General features: G+C 46.6%; 1 long non-coding RNA gene across 1 annotated transcript; it reads left to right on the top strand.

The window, feature by feature from the left end:
* The first annotated feature begins 8,482 nt into the window (after window positions 1–8,482).
* Window positions 8,483–17,009, top strand: LOC131275984 (uncharacterized). The gene is made up of 4 exons (XR_009183446.1): window positions 8,483–8,624; window positions 8,786–8,891; window positions 15,660–15,740; window positions 16,840–17,009. It is a non-coding gene; the product is annotated as an uncharacterized lncRNA (long non-coding RNA).
* The last annotated feature ends 800 nt before the right edge of the window (window positions 17,010–17,809 follow it).

The following is a 17,809-nucleotide window of genomic DNA, read 5'->3' as shown; positions in this document are numbered from 1 at the left end:
CACCCATTTCCTCCTTCTTGCGGATCTCGATTCCAAACCCCCCAGCAGGAGCTGAGTGCTCAGCACAGCAGAATGTGCTCGCTCTGCACCAGGTGGAGACAGAGCTGGGTGAGCAGCCAACTTGGACGGGAGGACTGTAGTTGAGACAGACTTAAGACTCTGACCTGGCAAATTATAAACAGCAGAGAGAGGTGACCAATTGTTGCACAATAGGCGAGAGATGTAAAAAGGGCCAAACGAGTTAGGTGGACGTTCAGGGCAGAGGCCCTCGAGCTGAGTGCTCCGAGGGGCTTCCTGGAGGAGGCAGAGCTGCGTATGAGTGGGTCTTGGGTAAAGTCGGCCTTGGATGGGCCTTGAGCAGAGGGAGATCGGAGGCCCTGGGTTGGCTCTTGGCTTCTCTTTTGCATTCCCACCCCCCACCCTGGATCCTTCCAACGCTTTCAGTTTCTATTTTCCAGAGGACACCTCCCTCTTCCTTTTCATTCCCTCAGGAAATGAACGAGTGTTTCATGACCGTCTTACTTGTGGTGGAATCATTCTCCAGGCCAGAGGCGTCTTTATGCTGCGGCACGGCGGGGATCGGGGTTGGATGGCAGGCTCCTGCAGGTATGCTGATTCCCTCAGTCCTCGGGAAGGCTGGGCAGAGCCTGGGCTGACCACAGCTGCTGGACCCTGGCCATCTCTGGGTGCCAAACAATCCTATCCATTTATGGTTTTCTTCGTGTACCACACTGTGGCTAGAAGTGCTGTTCTAAGCCTCGGAACGCAGAGACGACAAGGTGGTAGTGGGGTGAGGGGGGTGGGGGGTATATGGGGACCTAATATTTTTTGAATGTAATATTAAAAAAATGAATAAAGACAAAAAAAAAACCATAAAAAAAAATTCTGTTTGGTGGAGTGTGGCAGACAAATTCCTGTCCCATTGTGGACCCGCCCTGCAAAACCCCCTCCCCTTGAGCGTGGGTGTGAACTGCGAATACGATGGGATAGTCACCTATTAGGTGGTGCTGTTGGGCACAGCTGACTTCCAGAAAGGAACTTATTCTGGGTGGGCCTGATCTAATTAGGCAATCCCTTAAAGGGGCCTGGGCTCTTCCTGGTGAGAGAGTCAAAGCTTGAGAGGGATTTAACATGAGCACGGTTCCCTGTTTCAGGCTGTGAAGATGGAGGGGGCCACATGGCAAGGGATATGGGTGGCCTCCAGGAGTTAAGGGTGGCCCCTGGCTGACAGCCAGCAAAGAAATGGAAATCAGAGTCCTACAAGCACCAGGAATTGAATTTGGCCACAACCATGTGAGCTTTGGAGAGACTTGACCCAAGTTCTAGACACAAGGGCAGCCCTGCACGCGCCGAGGATTTAGCCTTGTGACACCCTGAGTGGAGAATCCCCGGACACCACGTGCCTGAACTTAGCGGCACCATGAGCTAACGAATGGGTGTTGTTTTAAGGTGCTAAATTTGTGGTATCTTGTTATGCAGCAAAAGAAAATTAATAAATGAAGAAATACAGGGGGAAAAAGTAAACATGAAAGGTTCCAAGGGTGGTAAGTTGTGCAGGACATGAAGCCTCAGGAACACAGTGAGAGCAAGCACTGTGGCTACCTAAGATGTCAAGGAAGGACTCGCAGAACTGGCGGAATGACAGGAAGTTCCCAGCCCAGTGACGGTCGTGGGGAGAGGTGTCTGGGCTGAAAAGAGCCAGAGCAGAGGCCCTGAGGCTGCAAAAAGCCTGGATTTCTCAGGGACAGAGGGAAGGTCAGCGTGCCCAGTGCCAGGCAACCCGTGCTGCAAGAGTCGTAGACACCAAACCATCGTCGGGGCTTTTTGAAACTGAGTATGGAATTGGGATTTTATTTTCATGCTGGGAGAAGCCAAGAAAGATTTCGAGTAGGAGAGCGATACCATCTAATTTATGCTTTAAAAGATCATTCCAGATCCTGCTGGAGCTTGGATTTGGGGAGGGGAAGAAGAGGAGCAGGTGGCTGGGGAGCTGTGCTGGGGTCCAGGAGCAGGACTGTGATGAGAGCTGGAGCGTGCAGGCTGGGGTGGCCCCCTTTCCCCCCCTTGCCTCTTCGTGTGTATTTTAACCACTCCTGTCCTCCCCTCTCTCTCCTTTTGCCTGTGCAGAGCCCCCTCATATTTCTCTGCAAGGCTAAAGGAGAGAGTGGAAGGCACATGCCTGTTGGGTGCTGAGCAGATGGAATGGGTGGGGTCCACGTACACATAAGGCTTAAGAATAGGGACCCTCCCAGGACCCAGCTCTGTGGGCTGGAGGGTTTCCCCCATAAGCTCCCGGCTAGGCAGGCTTCTGGCCATGGCGTGCCCGAGGTGTGCAGGATTTACACCTGCTATATATGTGTGCCCAGTGCCCGCCCCGTCACCAGGGTGGGCATTTTGAGCATGGTGAGTTCTTGGTAAGTGCTTGGTGACTGATGACAAATTTGTTCTCAAACTTGTATTGATAGAACTGACTCTGGCCAGAAATTACCATGTGGCAGTCTGGACTCCCATTCATTCCTTCACTTATTCTGTTAAAGTATTTGTGTGTCTACTACATATCTGCCTCACCTTGTACTAGGGGCTGATACCCCTTCAAACGGGACAGATGGTGTCCCTTCTCTTTAAGAAAACTTACAGTCTTAAAGGGGAGACAGATTTTTTTAAAGTAAAGAAATCGTGACTCAAATAAAACAGTAACAAATAGAGGTAAATGCTAGGAAGGAAATAAACAAGGAAACTAAGTACTTGAGCTTGGAGACTCCCAGAAGGATTAACTCCAGTTTTGAAGGTATAATTTAATGAACGAACAAATGTACGAATCAATAATTTCCCTGCCCCTGGATTTGCTGTATTCTGCTCAATTTTTCTTCTCTGAGTTTATTTCTTCTGGGAGAAGGACTGGGAGGGTGGGTATATAATCAGAGATGGGGTTTAAGAAGAGGATAGCAGGCTCTCCTCTGCATTGGAGGGAGTTCTGGCAGCAGTGTGGTGAGCACATGGGGTGGGAAGGGCTGTTCCAATGTTACGAGGTGAGATAATGGGGCCCCAATTAAGGAGATGGATATGCTGGACATTTAGGAGCCGTCAAGATAGAACCCGGTGATTTACAAGTTGAGGAAGAAGGAGGTTAAGAGTCAAGGACCATTGCCAGGTCTCTCTGGATTGGATGGCTGCCTGGATAGAAAAGCAAATTTACTAAAATGAGACATTAAAGCTGAAGAGCACTTGCGGGGAGAAAGTCTGAGAATTTTAGTTTTAGATAAGTTTGATTCAAGGCTATTGACCCTTGGGAAGCAGACATGGCTCAACTGATAGAGCATCCACATACCATATGGAGGGTCCAGGGTTCAATACCCAGGGCCTCCTGACCCGTGTGATGAGCTGGCCCATGCACAGTGCTGCTGCGTGCGAGGAGTGCCATGCCACACAGGGGAGCCCCCACAGAGGGGTGCCCCACGCGTAAGGAGTACACCCCACAAGGAGAGCCGCCCCTCGTGAAAAAAGCGCAGCCTGCCCAGGAGTGGCACCACACACACAGAGAGCTGATTCAGGAAGATGACGCAACAAAAAGAGATGCAGTTTCCAGGTGCTGCCTGATAATACAAGCGGACACAAATGAACACACAGGGAATAGACACAGGGAACAGACAACGGGGGGGAGGGGAAAAATAAACAAAATAAATCTTAAAAAAAAAAAAACTACTGACCCTTAGGAAGTTTTTTTATATGCCTGACTTGCTCAGAAACCAAGATATGGACTGGAGGTCCAGGCACAGAGCCCTTTGCATACAGACACTGAGAGCCAGAAGAGGAAAGCAGCAAAGAGGAGCACTGGGGACCTCAGCCCAATGCACCAAATTAAAACATGGGAAGAGAAAGAGCAGCCAGCAAAGGAAAAAGTTAAATATTCAAAAGAGCATATAATTAGGCATAAAAGTGAGTGCCCTCAGAAGTGAGGTGGAGCAATCTAGAACCCAGGAGGGACTCAGCGTCCACTGGGTGAGTGGAATCGCTTTGTAGGTACTTGGGGAGGAAGGCTGGTGTCCATCTGACACTTCCTGCTTTCACTGTAGGGAAGAGTGAGGTCAACTCTCGAGAATTACTCCTTTTTTCTTTCTTTTTTTTGGGGGGAGGGCAGGGATTGAACCTGGGACCCCATACGTGGGAAGCTGGTGCTCAACCACTGAGCCACATGGCTTGCCTGAGTTACTGAGTTTGTTTGTTTGCTTGTTTTTAGGAGGCCCTGGGTCCAATCCGGGACCTCCCATCCACATCCTCCATTTTTTTCAAGATGTGGAACTTCAGCACAATAAAATGCTCCAAGGAAGGAGCCCACAATGCCAGGGGGTTGAAGGTATGGGGGAGAAGGGAGAGGATGGAACGGGGTCTGTGAGGGGGAGGGCCGCCTTGTCCCTCCTGCTGGGAGGAAAGGATGGCAGAGATGCAGGTTTGTGTAGGCAAGTGACTCAGGAGTTCTCACCTGCTACCTTCTGCTGCTCTTATGTGAATTAAGATGAGTCATTCCTGAGCATGATAAGGAAGGTGGCGGGTGAGGGGAGAACGCTGGAAGTAGCCCTTTGTATTAGTCAGCCAAAGGGGTGCTGATGCAAAATACCAGAAATCGGTTGGTTTTTATAAAGAGTATTTATTTGGGGTAGGAGCTTACAGATACCAGGCTATAAAGAACATAAGTTACTTCTCTCACCAAAGTCTATTTTCACCTGTTGGAGCAAGATGGCTGCTGACATCTGCGAGGCTTCAGGCTTCCTGGGTTCCTCTGGGCTCGGCTCCTCTGTTCCCTCTGCAAGGTCAGCTGTAGACTATCAGGTGAATGGCTCTGTCTCTCTCCCCGGGGCTCCAGCTTAAGGCTTCAGCATCAAGCTCCAATATCAAAAGCTCTTAACTCTGTCCTTTGCCATGCCTTTTATCTGTGGGTCCCCAACCCTTGCCATGCCTTTCATCTGTGAGTCCCCACCCTACTGGCAGAAGTTGTTTACATAATTAATCAAGGAAACCTATGAATTCAATAAAATCTAATATACCCAGAGGAAAAGATCAGTTTACAAACATAACCCAGTATTTCTTATTGGAGTTCATCAATGAGAATATCAAGTCTGGTAGAGAAGGAAGGGACAGGCTGGGCAGGAGACTTCCTGCAGCCTGGAGGTCTCGCTGCAATGGGCTCGGGGTTTCAGGAGTGACTCAGATCACACGCAGTGGCCAGACTGAGAAGCTCGGCGGACTCGGCCTCAGAGCACCTGTCTTCCTTCTAGTCCTCCCAAGGGGGAGGGAGGAGAGGGCGGCAGTGGTGGCCAAGAGTGGGAACATCGTGAGCTTTGAAAAACAAGCACACGAATCTTTCTGTCTCCATCTTGGTGTTCCTTGTCTTGCCACCTGCTTCCTCCTCCCCGAATCTGCTCCATAAATAATTGATGACTGCAACAGCAGGTTCTGTTCCTTTACCTGAAGATACCTTTTGGCAGCTTTGAAACTCTGGTATCTTTCTTGGCTTCACAAGCTAAGCTGCTCACCTTGTGTCTAAAACTGAGGTTGCAGTTTCCTTCTGACCATCTTTCATTACAAGAGGAGAGAAGCCATGGCTCCCGCTGTGTTCCGGATGCACTGAAGCTGGGCGTGCTTCGGAGCTGGCAAGTCTTGTGAGGTTGAGGTCTCAGGGCAAGAGATGCATGATGGGGTGGGAGGAATTTAAAAGGATGGGAAAGGTCCAGCTATGACAGAAAACACTAGATTCCTTCTGGCAAAACCCTGTCATCTTAGGTCAGGTTCCCTAGATGCTGAATCTGAGGAGGGGGGTCCTGTGAAAGTGACTTATTGAGGGAGAAGGAAGGAGAGTGGGCAGGGAAAGCAAGCTAAGGAAGGAGGTTTTCTCGACTGCTCCCAGCTTCACCCCGACCCCATGTGCAGCTCTGGAGCATGGATGGCAGCCCATGTTGGTTCTTCTTTGACCAGAAGAGTCAAAGAAAGATGAGAAAATGGGAAAGAGAAATGGCACCGGGTGCAGTTTCCCCTGCTGTCCCCATTGGACCAGGGCAGGGTGCCCAAGAAACGAAGGCTGTGAGCCATTAGCAGCCAACACTCGTCCTCCTGTAAAGGTGGTCTCAGCCGTGGAGCACCTGCTCACCACGATGGTCATTTACTGAATTCACTCCGTCATTCATTCATTCATTGGACTAATACATATTTTGACTGGCTTTTCCCTTTATCATTCTATTTTAGACTGTTTCAGGACACATTTTCTTAAATTCTGAACTAGTCGTTGAGAACCAAAGGATGCTAGGCTTTTGGAAGTGCCAAGAAATTTCTTTTGTCTTTGAATATCTGCTGCCTCTTGACCCTCAGTATATTTCTTGGCATTTGCACCCCATCTGAACACATTAACCAGCCTTGGTGGGGTGAAAGAATGGAGGGCATGGAAGAGCACTGGCTGTCTCAGGAAGTGGGAGGAAGGAGAGGGGGAGAAACGGGGAGGCCCAAGGCCCCGGGCGGGTTTCCCAAAGCTCCCACCAGCTGGGTCACACTTAGGTCTGGACAAGGTAAAGAAGAGAGAAGCCTTGAGGAAAGAGTCTACCTGTCTGGGGCAGAAGGTGGTGAATTCAGGTTTTGGACTTGCCCAGTGAAGTCCAAGGCCATCCTGGGAGCTTGTTGCTATGGGAGCTCTCACTCATCACACCGAGGCTGTGCTCTCAGGGTTTGAGAAGCGTGCTTTTTTATGTGAGAGAAGCTTTATGAACTCATCACTGCACTTCATGTGGCGCCAGTGTGAGGCCTCTGGGTGACTCTCGGGGCCGACCCTTGTCACTCACTTCCCATTTGTCGCCCTAGAAACCTCATCCTTAAATGCAGGCATCTAGTAACTTGCTCTCTAAGCTCCTTCCCACATCCGACAGTCTCCATCTCAATGATTCTTGACTCAAATGATTTAAAACAACCTGTCCGATTAATCTAGGCTGGAGGGGACAGAGCTTCTGGCCAGGGGTGGCTCTAGATGGCTAATATTTTATGACTGGCTTGAATGGGCAAGTGCTCGGGCTTTGTGGGGACTGGCATGCGGTTGGGAGGAACAATAATCTGTGCTGGGATGAAGACACTAAACTTAAATGCTGGAAAAATGGGCCCAAACCCCAAAGATGAAACTGCTGCCTTTTTATTTAAAAACTCACTGTTTCACAAATACAGATGCGGTGAACCTGGCCTATGAGCTGTTCAAGTGAAAAAGAACTTAGGGACTTTAGTGCAGTATGTATTTATTTATAAGTTCAATAAATATTTGCTGGGTGTCTACCCAGGGCACCAATCCAGGAGCTGGGGACATGGCCATAAATAAAATGACATCATCCTCACACAGCTCACAATCTAGTAGGGGAGACGGTTAGTACCTAGCATGTAATACAAATAAATTGTATTAGGTTGTAGTAACGTTGAAAGGAAAATATAAAGCAGGGCAATGGGGAATGGAATGAGGGCTTGGCATTTTACCTGCAAGGGCAGAGGTCAGGGAAGACATCTATGATGTCACAACAGCTGTGTGACGTGACTGCTAAGCTGCTGGAATCCTGGGGTCTATGGCTATTCATTCCCACTATTTAGGATGACCTGCCTGACTGTCTCTAGTTCCTGCATCTCACCTGTCCTCCTCCAGCTACAGGCTCATCTCTGCAGGCCAGTTGGGGCTGGTCAGAGATTTGGAGCCTCAGAGCAGAGTCAGCCTGTCTGACCTGAGTCTCATGTCTTTTTTTTTTTTTTAAGATTTATTTTTTATTTATTTCTCTTTCCTTCTCCCCCACCCCTGTTGTCTGTTCTCTGTGTCCATTCACTGTGTGTTCTTCTGTGTCTGCTTGCATTTTGTCAGTGGCACCGGGAATCTGTGTCTCTTTTTGTTGCGTCATCTTGCTGTGTCAGCACTCCGTGTGTGTGGTGCCACTCCTGGGCAGGCTGCACTTTCTTTCGCGCTGGGCAGCTCTCCTTACGGGGCACACTCCTGCGTGTGGGGCTACCCTACGCGGGAACACCCCTGCGTGGCAGGGCACTCCTCACGCACATCAGCACTCTTCGTGCTCATCAGCACTGCGTGTGGGCCAGCTCATCACATGCGCCACGAGGCCCTGGGTTTAAACCCTAGACCTCCCATGTTGTAGGTGGACACTCTATCAGTTGAGCCACATCTGCTTCCCTGAGTCTCATTTTGGTAAAGCTGCACCTTGCAGGCTCTCATGGGAACCTCTGTCACTGTGGTAACAGTCCAGCCGCCTGGGACCCAGCATGGGGCCCCCAATCCCCTGGCACCCCTGAATAGCCCAACCAGCTCCCCCTCCCCCCACTGCCGTCCTCATTTCAATGCTCCATGTTGGCATCGGCTGCCCAGGAAGATTCTAAGGGAACATTTTCTATTTTACTGGTGTTCTTCTTCCTAAGTTTACACAGCATGTGGCATAAATGCTAATTTTTTTTCTAGGTGGGAAAAAGTTTTCGCCCAGACTTCTTGCCGTTTTATTAATAATGTAGCAAATGAGACAAGCTAGTCTGTGAATTTAGCTGGTCCCAGGGAGGCGGCTTGGGCACCTGGGCACCTGCACTCTTCCTCTTGCTGATTCCGTCGCTCTCAGGTGGGTAGCAGAGGCACTCAAGAGCAGAGGGCAGGGGGAATTATGCATGAGCAGCGAGAGCGGATGCCTGACCTTCTGTGTTTAAAGGTTAAAGGGATTTCTTGGGAAATGGAACAAACTCACTAATCAGAGGCTGTTCTGAATTTTTCTGCAAAAATTAGGCCCTGTGGATCTCTTCATGTGCTCTGTTTGTGAAGATTTATGTCCACGCATTCAACAACTAAGTCAAGTTCAACCTCAATTTATTGAACACCTACTACGCTCCTGGTACTGGTATAAGTTAGGTTAAAGGGGATATGAAGAAGTAAATCAAAACCCGTGTTCAGTCATAACTCAATTACCAGAACATGCAATTCGCCAGCCTTCTGACTTATTCCAGGGATTTGATGAAGAACAAGGCAAGACTGGGGCACATCATCGCATCCCCCACCCACACACTCGTACAGCCATAATGCACTGTGGTGGAGCAGTGCTCAGGCTGAAGGTCACGGGCACTGTGAGCTCTTGGCCATGAGGCTGAATTGAAGAAAGGCAGGAGAATGGCTTGGAACACAAAAGCCACTTTTCATTTACTTGTTCACCAGGGCTATACTGAGTACATTCTCTGTGCCCAGCTGTATGGTGGGCACTTGAAGATAAGACAAGTAAAATGCAGTGCCTGCCTTCTAAAATATAAGCCCAGTGAAAATGGAGGCCTTATCTCTCTTGTTCTCTGCTGCACCCCCAGGACCTGGAGCAGTGCCTGGTGCTTAGTAGAAGCATAATAAATGTTTGCTGAGTGAATGAATGAATGAGAAGAAAGAGGTAGACGTGACTATAAATGTCACACATGCTTTGCAGTTCCTATGTCGTGTGTGCGTGTGTGTGTGTGGACACAGTGGGGGCACCCAAGAGAAAGGGGTTGTTTTTTCCCTGCCAGGTGTGGCAGGCTGTGAGAAGATTTCGCAGGTGTATCCAGCATCTTGCTTAGTTTCAGACAGCAGAAATTGACTGTGCTAGATTTTGCAGGAAAAAAATGAATTTATGAGAGGACAGTTTGCTTGCAGAATTTCTGGGAGTGCAGAAACATTAAACTTGAGATTTTCATCTCGACCCATGTTCAAAGTTGCCCAGCAGAGATGTGTGGTAAGAGGAGGCATCAGTGCCTCTTTGCTGGACGCAGCCACGTGGCTTTCACCACGGATTCCGCAGTGATACTGCGTGCTGAGCTCTGGGTGTGGCCTCCTCCACCCCCACCAGCATGGACTCTGCAGTGCATCCTTCTTCGTCTGCTAGTGTCAGATTCAGAATCTGACTTGGGTTTGTCTGATGGCGAAGTTTCGGTCGTCCTAGGCCACCTGAACCCTGCTTGCAAAGGAGGCTGAGAAAGTGAGCACTTGGTCTACATCCTCTCCCCCTGAAATTCATAAGTGAAACATGGTGTGGGGGGAGCTTCAACGTTGCCAGGTGGTCAAGGAGAATCATGAATGAGGGCTGCAGTAGGACAGATGGCCCTCGTTGGCCTGGGCTGCAGTTGTAGAGGTGGTGGTGAGTAGTCTATAGAGCTTTGTGTATCTTGCTTAAAGGTTTGGTTTCTTACCCCTGAAGAGCTGAGATCCACTGATGGGCTTGAGGCAGGGGAGTAACTTGGTCAGACTTACAGAGCGGGGAGGACGGGTGGGAATGTGTGGAGCTGGGGCAGTTTGCTGAGTTGTGAGGTGGGGATAGGACAAGGAGAGCTCCTCGTGAGAGCTGGTGAAGGCCTGAACGTGGAAAGGCAATGGGGAGGCAGGGGCAGGGGAGGGGGACAAGTGGGAAGGTTTGGGAAGGTTACAGGGGGGAGATTGTCAAGAGTGACACCCCCGTTTCTGGAGGGGAACTCGGAGTAGACTTGGGGAGGATAATGCCTCTGAGAGAGGACAGGTGAGGAAAGAGGCCCAGGGAAAAGTGAGAGATGGAAAATGTAGGAGCGAGAGAGTGAAGCTAGAAAGGGGCGTTCTTCGAGAAGAAGAAAAGTTTGAGCAGAGGGGAGGATGCAAGTCAACTGGGAAGGCTTGCCTTTTCCTCAGAGAGTGGTAGGGGTTTGGGAAGTCGGGGGAGTCCGTGCCTGAGGGACTCCAGCTTTCCAAGTCCCTTTGACCTCAGACTGGTCTTCCCACAGCCTTTGCAGGACTGTCTCCCTTCTCGGCTCTGTTTACCTCAGTGGTCAGCAAACTTTCTTAAAGGGCCAGGTAATAAACCCTTCTGGCTCGACTGGCCTCCTGGCCTCTGTTGTGTCTATTCAACTCTGCTATTGCAGAGCAAAACCAGCTAGAAGTAATTCATATGTGGAAAAGTGCTACTGTGTTCCAATACGACCATTTACTCGAGCAACCAGGGCCATGGTTTGCTGGCCCCTGAGCTAGCTAACTCCTCCTCCTCCTAACCCTGCTCTCCTCAAGCTTCATACTTCTCCCTAAGAACGCTCATCGCAACTCTCGTTACATGTCTACTTGTGTTTAGCATTTGTCTTCAGTGTTAGACGTAAGGCAGGGGCCATGCCTATCTTGTCACCGTGGGTTACCAGAGATGGCACATGGGCCAGCTAGCTCGTATCTAGGGCTCACTGTGAGCAAGGCACCATTTTAAGTGCTTTATGCTCATTAATCCGTTCAAACTGTCCAATAATTCCAGTAGGTTGACAGTGTTATCATTCCCATTAAGGCAAGAAAGCTGAGGCTGAGAGAAGCTAAATAATCTGCATGAAACCACACAGCTGGGAAGTGGAGAGGCTGAGATTTGGACCTAGAACAGTCTGGCTGTCCTTAGTGACCCTGCAACCACTATGCTCTTCTGCCTCTTGATAAATCGCTGGTGGAAAGTAAACCGAACAAATTAGAAATTGAGTTTCTCATCCTCATGGGGTGGATGTGGGCCTTAATTTTCTTGTATACTGTATATATGCAGTATGTATACATATATACAATAGGAGGCTAGTCAGATCTATGCTGCAGCATATTGATGACAGTAAGAACAGATTCATCTGAAGGTGCTGCCTATCTTAGGAGCTCAGCACATTTCCCTGCTCTTTGTTAAGAGAATTTTGACCCATGGTGCTCCATGAGAGCAATATCTAGTCCAGGACATTCAATTTGTGCCTTCAAGGAGCCGTGCTTATCCCATTTCATGATAGGTCTCTGCCACTGTCTTATTGGCTCCAGCAAGTGTTTCAGCTCCAACCAGGTGTGGATCTAGTACAGACTCCTTATTGCCTCTCATGTGCTGAAGGCCCAATTTAACGTTGAATTGAGGTGTGCATAAGGGCGTGTGTAGGGAGAAGAGTACACACCACGTGCCTCTGCTTTGTGTGGGATCAGCACTTGGCAATGTTTATCTGCTTATAAGAGTTTACATATATATATATATGCGTTTGTATGTAAGTGTATATCAATCAAGTTAAAACCTTCAGTTGCTGGTGGTTGAGACAAGTTTCTTTCATGGTATAATTAATAGTTAAATATTTAAAAGACTGAAAGACTTTTGGAACAATGTTGATCAGGTCTACGGAATATGGGGCTCATGATGCTTTGCACACCCAGGCAGAGGTGGCATAGACTCGAGAGGATGGGCCCTAGCTGATAGGATGGATTTTAGCAGAGAAAACCTGAAATCTTTTTTAGATTCCTATAGCCAGTGGTGCAAGAACATGATAGGTGGGGAAGAGGCTGAATACCTAGAAGAAGCCTGCAAACTCAACATTGGTGAAGTCTATACCGTTAGGCTGGACCTTTGCCCTCCTTCCCTTCCTCCTGAGCCTCCCTCCACCAGCATCGATGCAGTGATGCTCAAGTCCTGGGATTCCTGACATAATGCTTCCCTTCCTGGATCGTTTTCCCTTGACAAAGACACTGTTTGAGTCCACTGATGCAAAGAATTCAGCTCTATTGTGAGATTTCCAGTCCCTGTGAAAGCCAGAGTCTCTAAATCAACAATGTGGTCTTTGGCTGCACTAATAAAGGTATAGTTCAGACCTTGGAAGGGTGACTATCCTACTGTACTCTGCACTAGTCAAGCCATGTCTGGAAAGTTGCACTCTGTTCTGGGTACCACAGATATAGAGTACATCGCCGATCTTGGGTGTGTGATCAAGGAAATCAAGGTGACGTATTTGGGAGACAGTTCTCCAGGGATCTCATGTGTTTCTGCCTAGCTTCTAAGCAGGAGGCATTGACAGCTTTGTTGTGGACTGTCTTTTTAAGGATGCTGTATAGTTTCAGCAAATAGCCTTGGAAGATAGAGATAATGTGTCCCTATGAAGCAGAAGAGTGACAGTCTGGTAGCTCTGATCATGTCCTCCTCCAGGGCAAAGGTTGGTCAGGTATTCTAGAAACCCCTTAGAAGATTGGAGCTTTTCTAAGCTTAGTTTCCAAAGTTGTGATGTAAATACTTTGTGTACATGACCTCCACCTTGGCTCATCTCCATGTTGCCCCTTTGGGGACTTGGAGACAAAGGGAACCAATTCAAAAACAAAGCTCATGGTGCTTTCTGTGCTGGGAGTAATAAAGTCCTTTACTCTGGCCCAGGAGATTCATGTCTTTTGCCATCATCTATGACACTGTGGCTGGCTAGCTTATTAGCTTATAAGTATGGTAAAATCTCAGACTCTCTTCTTTGACAGCAAATAGTAATCGAATGTGTATGTGTGGTGTTTGTATTAATGAAATACAAAATTTAATCTTTGTCTTTTATGGGTATATATTTTAATCCTGTCATTCACTCCACAACCATTATTGAGAACTTACATTGTACTAAAATACAAAGGTGAATAAAACATAGTCCTTGCCTTAAATAATTCACAATTTATTTGGGAAGACAGAATCCATACACAAGAAAAATATCTAAAATGCAAGGTTATATGAAGAATGTATTATGTGTTACAAATTCATGAGATATGCATATTCACAGGCATTGCCCTTCCCCTAGAACTCTAAAGAGAACCCTGCAGTTGTTCCAATCTTTCTTCAGCAATAAAAGAAGAAAGAAAATTTCATGGGCTGGAGGAGGAAGAGGAGTTTTCTTTGGGGAAGGAGGGTTGAAGAACTCACAGTTGGAATAGTTTCAAGAGAGGAAGAAAATGGACAAAAAAGGGCTTAATAAATATTAACTGTGCTGTTGGATAACTTTGATATCATTTGAGAGATGTGAGTAGAGTGAAAGTCCTTTTAAATTGTTTTGGGTTGTTGAAACCTTATTCTTGAAATCAATTTACCCCGCTCTGGTTAAAAGTGAGGAACAATGCTGAAGAAGGATAATCAGGGTTGACTTCTTGCTGGAGGTGAGCTGGAGCTTGATTTGAAAGGATGGGTGGTAGAAGTCAGTCAGACAATGGGGACAAGGGAGGACATTCGATGGTGAAGTTCAAAGGGATGGCATGTGCAAACAACTGTGAAGGTGCCAAGGAGAAAAAAGTTCAGGGTACTTCCAGAGACCAGTGAAGACCACGTCAGTGAGAGCTTGGGGGTTGCCAGTCCAGCCCATCCCCTTCTCTGAGAACTGCCCTTCCATCCATCAGGTTTTGACTCTTTCCTGCATTTCATATGGTACGTTGCCTACAGCAGGCAGCCCAAGCATGCAGTGATGGTGTCCCTTCTGTACTCCCTCTAACTAAAGTCCTACAGCCCTCTCTTTGAGGCTTTCCAACTATAGACCTGACTGTAAGAATCCCTTCACCCTATTTTCACTCATATGGGTTTCAAGTCTCATATTTAGAGCTTTTTCCTAAGTGTCAAAGACAAGATTTCAGAGTCACATAAGTGAATAAAATATTTATGATGAACCTGGAAAATTAATCACATGTGTCTCTTCTCCCTTGCATATTAATTAATCCTGATAAATACCCCTGCTCTCTTCTCTTTTTCCCCTGTCTATCAAAATTGCTCAGAAAAGGCATGTTTGTGAAAGACAAGCCAAGGAGGTATTTCAGGATCATCTTAAAAGAACAAGCCCTAAATATTTCATATGGTGTCATGAGTGTAGCAGATCCATCATCTGAGAATTCAATTACGATGTCTTTCATGAGAAATATCCATTCACATGTACTTGGATACTTGGTCCCTAAGACCTTCTCTGTTATTACAGAAAACTAGTGGAATGAGTCAGGTTTGAATCCATCAGAATGAAACTCTAAGCTGTACCATCAGCGCCTACTAAGCCATTACCAAATTGTCTGGATGTTTTATGCTGGAGGATGAGAGAATGGGAAGAGGTGTCAGGAATTATGACCCCCTTTCATTGCTTTGGCAACTGTGATAAATCCTTTTCTATAGTTAGACAATGTGGTTTACTTTGAAGATGAAGAAAACCGGTCCCAACACCAACAAAATCCATCCACCACTGAGAGGAGCTGCTGCCGGTGAATCTTAAGGACCTTATCCTCTGTATTTCCTTCTCATTCAGATTCATCTAATTTCCCATAATTTCCAAAGTAACTTTTGATTTGGTTTCCTTATGTAGAGGTGATATTTTAATCGGCTGGTTTAACTCTTGTTTTAAATGAGACATAATTCTCCGATCTCTATTTCCAAGAAAAACAAAACAATGTGATTCAGGAAGTGAATAGAAATAGTGGCAGAAAGATCTTGGGAAGACACTGACAATATCCTTAACCTTAGGTTGTTCCCAGTCTACAAGAGAGTTGTGGGCATGTGGGAAAGCTTGGTATGTTTGGAAAAATGTATCAACTTGGCCGTGTCTAGCAGGGTGTGCATATATAGGGTGGGTGGTAGGAGAAGCAGAGGCTAGAGCATAGAGGGCATTTTATGCCAGTGGCCAGCGGTTCTTAAGACCGACTGCTCATTAAAATCTCCAGGGGAGATTTTAAAAATATCTGTCATTGCCAAGTCTTACTTCAGATTGATGTATTTTTAAACATTTATGTTTCTGAGTGAGTTAATTCAATTAGCTTACTTTCTTTCTAACCTCTGGTTGAGACCACTGAGTAAATGGAAATTTTTATTGGGGGAATTAATTAATCTTGGAGCACAGATTAACAACTATTTGTGTGGTTGTTGTTTCAGGCACTGTGCTGGAAGGAAGAATTGAGGAAGTCCTTGTGCCACACTTTCAAGAGCTCAACCACTAGTGGAGGATGCATGCAGGTAAGTAGATGTTTTGCAGTTCTGCTCTGGCATCAAAAAGGCTGTGTTCTTGTAAGCCTTTGATGGAGGATTTCTTTCCCCAAGTGAAGAATCTAGCTAGATACAGGAAGTTGTGATCTGAAGGGATAAGTTCATTCCAAGAAACTGCTTAGAGAGTGGTAGCCAAGGTTGGCATCCAAGAGAATGGAAGAGGGTTGACAACTAGGAAAATAGTGTATGCAGATGACTGGAACCAGCAGGTTAGAGGGAGCCTGGAAATGTTCTGGAAGGGCTGTTTTTTGTGTGCTTCTAAGAGGTGGTATAGTTGTCAGGTGCATTTAAAGGGTGGAAATTGAATGGGTAATAATTGCCATATCTATAAAATTGTTTATTTGGAGATGCATTCTGTACTGGAAATGGAAGCAACGTGGAAACCAGTGACATTTGGATTTATATGAAAAATAATGGCTTTATTAATGCTTTTCTTTTTCTTCATCAAGTAAATGGAATGACTAGGTGCCAACATATTATGATTACTTGACTTTTCTGCTTATAGGGAAGTAAAGGAGAACTCTAATTATTTCAATTACCATTGAAAATATTTCAAGAATATGATAATCTACTTTTCTGCCTTGGCAATGCAATGTAGTGGATATGATGGGAAATTTGATGGGAAATTTGAACTCCAATGACCTTGCATTTTGAGTTTTAAACAATACCTATGTTATTTACTAATTATATCACATGTGAAAATTGCCTCCCAGGAGTCTCTAAATTTCTTGGGAAGCAGATCATATTTTCTCCATCTACATCTTCCCTTCCAAACCTAGCCCATTGGCTTGGACTTTAGCAGTGATCCACAAGGAACTATGGATCTGAACTGGCCAGAACTGGCCAGGGAGCACTGATTCTTTGGCCTCTTTAGCTGTCTGATGAGTGAGGTGTTGGATGCTTGCTTAATAAGGCTTGGTGAGCAAAGAAAGAAGTTGGAGCTAATGTATTAAGTATAGAAATTGCAAGACATTAGAACTGTCAATATATTTTCAAAGCATGAGGAGAATCTCTTAAAAGTAAATTTCCTAACTGATTAATGTAAATTTTTCTTCCACTTGGACCCCAGCCCCTGGACATCTGAAGAGAAAGAAGAGCCAGAGATTTCCTTTATTTGATGGATGCAATGCATGTTGGTGACTTTGGAGACCAGTCATCATGCAGTTGTGACCCACCTGGATGGGGCTGGGGGGAGTGATTCTTTTCTTGTTTGAACAGAGATTCGGCTGATTCAGCTTCTTTACTGCCTGATAAGCATCCGTGCTAAAAGGATTGGATTTAGCACCTAAGTCTATAGATTTGGAAATCTGCAGGGAGGAGGTGTTTAGAAGGGGGAAAGATTTTCTTATGTAGGATTTTCTTTTTTCTTACTGTGAACTTGGCATTTGGGATCCCCACTCCACCCCAGGCCCCAATAAAGAGAGATAGGACTAGTACAATCAATGTCCACAAATGTAATCACTTTACAACTAAGCCACACAATAGGTCATATTGTGCAGGGCACTTTAAGCAAGTGCAAGTGCACATATGTATGCGTCTTTTCTCTAGAGATAGGGTTGAGTTATCTTTGGGACACAGACAAGAATCACACTGTGGTATGACCTTTACTAATCTGTTTACCTCTCATTGAAAGAAGGTTTTAGCTATTCAATTAAGTTTTTTTTTCCTTTTTTCTTCTTCTTCTTCTTTATTTTCTTTTAAATGTTACATTCAAAAACTATGAGGTCCCCATATACCCCCCACCCCACCCACGCCACCCCTCCCACATCAACAAACTCTTCCATCATTGTGGCACATCCACTGCACCTGGCAAATACATTCTGGAGAACTGCTGCAGCACATGGACAGTGGTCCACAATGTAGTCCACACTCTCCCTAAGTCCACCCAGTGGGCCATGACAGGACACACAATGTCCAGCATCCATCCCTGCAGCACCACCTAGGACAACTCAAAATCCTGAAAATGCCCCCACACCATATCTCTTCTTCCCTCTCCCGACCATCAGCCACCATGGCCACCCTCTCCACATCACTACTAC

Source organism: Dasypus novemcinctus, chromosome 25, assembly GCF_030445035.2.
Source record: "Dasypus novemcinctus isolate mDasNov1 chromosome 25, mDasNov1.1.hap2, whole genome shotgun sequence".
In the NCBI taxonomy this organism is placed as follows: domain Eukaryota; kingdom Metazoa; phylum Chordata; class Mammalia; order Cingulata; family Dasypodidae; genus Dasypus; species Dasypus novemcinctus.
The sequence above is the reverse complement of the archived record's forward strand: the minus strand, read 5'-3'. Positions and strand labels throughout refer to the sequence as shown.